Below are 3,283 nucleotides of genomic sequence, written 5' to 3' on the forward strand. Positions count from 1 at the left end.
TATAAATATATAAGAATATGGTTGTTATTATTTATATAGTTATTAATAATCATAAATAGTTGGTTTTTTAAAAAATACACATAATAATTATTAATGTGGTTGATATAGGCCTATCGACATATATCAATCACATTGGAAAATGTGGTTGTATATATGCTTGATATACGCCTATCGGTGTATATCAACCATATTGGTAAATGTGGTTGTGTTAGTTAATATAGATTTGAATAAAAATAAATGAATCTATGGCAAAACAAAACTATATTAAAAAAATCTAAAACAATTCAAAAGATTAAAACTTACATATTTAGCTGGTGTGTTGTGTTTGACTAAATAGTTATATAGAAATGGAACACTTCAATTGAATAACCATATAAGATTTATAGTTTCCATAAAATTTGAATGCATAATTAACTATGAAAAAATCAAATTCTCTATTATAAATTATGAAAAAAAATACTTATTATTTATAAGTAGAACTTTGGCGTAAATCACATAGAGAGAGACATTTGTTGATGCGTTTCGAACCAACCAGTGTGGCTCATCGTCAGGACAAGTTGAAGAAACAGATCCAGCTTTGCATGCTAAATAGTCTAAGCAGAGCCTCCAATGGCTATCTTGATCAACGGCTAATTTTGACTTAGGGACTGTAGTCAAAAAGTCAAAATGATAATTTAATGGGAGTTAGTTATCATACCATAGATTATATAAAAGAAATAATTATAGATGTTGATTACGCTATTAGTTTATTAAAAACTGTGACTTATATGGGAATTAGTTAGAACATGGACCTGACTTATATCTATATATATGTAAGGTAATTTTAGGATGATAACTATATATTACTAGAAAGTTAAAATTAAATATATATATATATATATATATATATATATATATATATATATATATATATAATAGAAGTTAGTTGAAAGGTATAATTTAAAAGTTAAATTAAGTGGGAATTAGTTATATTAAAGACAAATATATATAAGGTAGGTTAGTTAGTTATAATTACTAGAAACTTAAAAATATGAAATAATTTAATATGGTGATTATTTATAGGTTGGTTAAAAGGTATAATAAAAAATTATAAATTCAATGGAAATTAGTTAGATAAAAGACCATACTTTCATATATAAATATATTTATATATATAAGGTAATGTTAGGGTGATAGTTGGTTATAGTAATTATATACTACTAATAAGTTAAAAAGATGGATAGATAACTAAAAGATAAAAATAAAAATGAATAAAAACTAATTAAGAACATAGAATAAATAAATAAAAATAAATAAATCAAAAAACAAAAATTAGTAGACCATACAAAATAAATAAATAAATAAATAAACAAATAAATAAATAGATATAAAAAAAAAATAAAAATTAATCAATAATAATAATATATAATAGTTACGATTATATTCCTTAATATCAATCGGGAAGAAATAAATAGAAAGAGCGCCTAACATAAAAGGAAGGAGAAGGACCGGAAAAAGCCTAAAACACGAAGGACAAACCCTAACGAAAGCAAAGAAGATGAAAAGGGGGGGGGGGGGGGGGGAGGAGGAAGAGAAAGACTAGGATGAAAGGGCAGGGATCCAACATCTACTGATCTTCCAGCCGTCATCTCTATTGAGATTGTTTGGCCTTCTTTCAATCTCAATAGCTTCGTAAATTCAGGGAAATTATTGAGATTGAAAGAAGGCAAAACAATCTCAATAGAGATGACGGCTGGAAAATCAGTAGATGTTGGATCCCTGCCCTTTCATCCTAGTGTTTCTCTTCCTCCCTCTTCCCCCCCCCTTTTCATCTTCTTTGCTTTCGTTAGGGTTTGTCCTTCGTGTTTTAGGCTTTTTCCGGTCCTTCTCCTTCTTTTTATGTTAGGCGCTCTTTCTATTTATTTCTTCCTGATTGATATTAAGGAATATAATCGTAACTATTATATATTATTATTATTAATTAATTTTTTATTATTGAATTGAGACTTCTGTGATCCATATCAATTTGTTGAGGAATCTTCGGCGAAAATCACATAGAAAAACTTTTGTCGACGCGTTTCAAACCAGCCAATATGGTTCATCGTCAGGACAAGTTGAATGAGCAGATCTTATTAAGCACATTAAATAGATAGGGCAGAGAATCCCATGACTTAACGGTTAACAACCAACAGCTAGAATTGACTAGATAACGGCTAGATTGACTCAGATAAATGGTCAATTAATATTAATATATATAAATTATATATAATTATTATTATTATTATTATTATTTCATTTTATTATTTTAATTAATTTTAAATTATTTTTTTTGGTTCTTAATATTAAAATTAATATGTAAGGGACCAAAAAAATAAAAAAATCAATTTAAAATTAATTAAAATAATAAAATGAATAAGAAAAAAATTATATATAATTTATATATATTAATATTAATTGACCCTTTATTTGAGTCAATCTAGCCGTTATCCAGTCAATTCTAGTTGTTGGTTGTTAACCGTTAAGTCATGGGATTCTCTGCCCTATCTATTTAATGTGCTTAGTAAGATCTGCTCATTCAACTTGTCCTGACGATGAACCACACTGGCTGGTTCGAAACGCCTCAACAAAAGTTTTTCTATGTGATTTTCGCCGAAGATTCCTCAACAAATTAATTTTTTATTTTTATTTTTTTTTATTTTTTATTTATTTTTTTATTTATTTATTTTATTTTATTTTTATTTATTTATTTATTTATTTTTATTTATTTACTTATTTATTTATTTATTTATTTTTGTATGGTCTATTAATTTGTATTTTTTGATTAATTTATTTTTATTTATTTATTCTATGTTCTTAAATAGTTTTTATTCATTTTTATTTTTATCTTTTAGTTATCTATCCATCTTTTTAACTGATTAGTAATATATAATTTCTATAACCAACTATCACCCTAAAATTACCTTATATATATAAATATATTTATATATGAAAGTATGGTCTTTTATCTAACTAATTTCCATTGAATTTATAATTTTTTATTATACCTTTTAACCAACTTATAAGTAATCACCATATTAAATTATTTCATATTTTTAAGTTTCTAGTAATTATAACTAACTAACCTACCTTATATATATTTGTCTTTAATATAACTAATTCCCACTTAATTTAATTTTTAAATTATACCTTTCAACTAACTTTTATATATATATATATATATATATATATATATATATATATTATATATATATATATATTTAATTTTAACTTTCTAGTAATATATAGTTATCATCCTAAAATTACC

This window comes from Pinus tabuliformis, chromosome Q, assembly GCF_031772625.1.
Source record: "Pinus tabuliformis cultivar Carrire ecotype Pingquan chromosome Q, CPIR1, whole genome shotgun sequence".
Lineage (NCBI taxonomy): Eukaryota > Viridiplantae > Streptophyta > Pinopsida > Pinales > Pinaceae > Pinus > Pinus tabuliformis.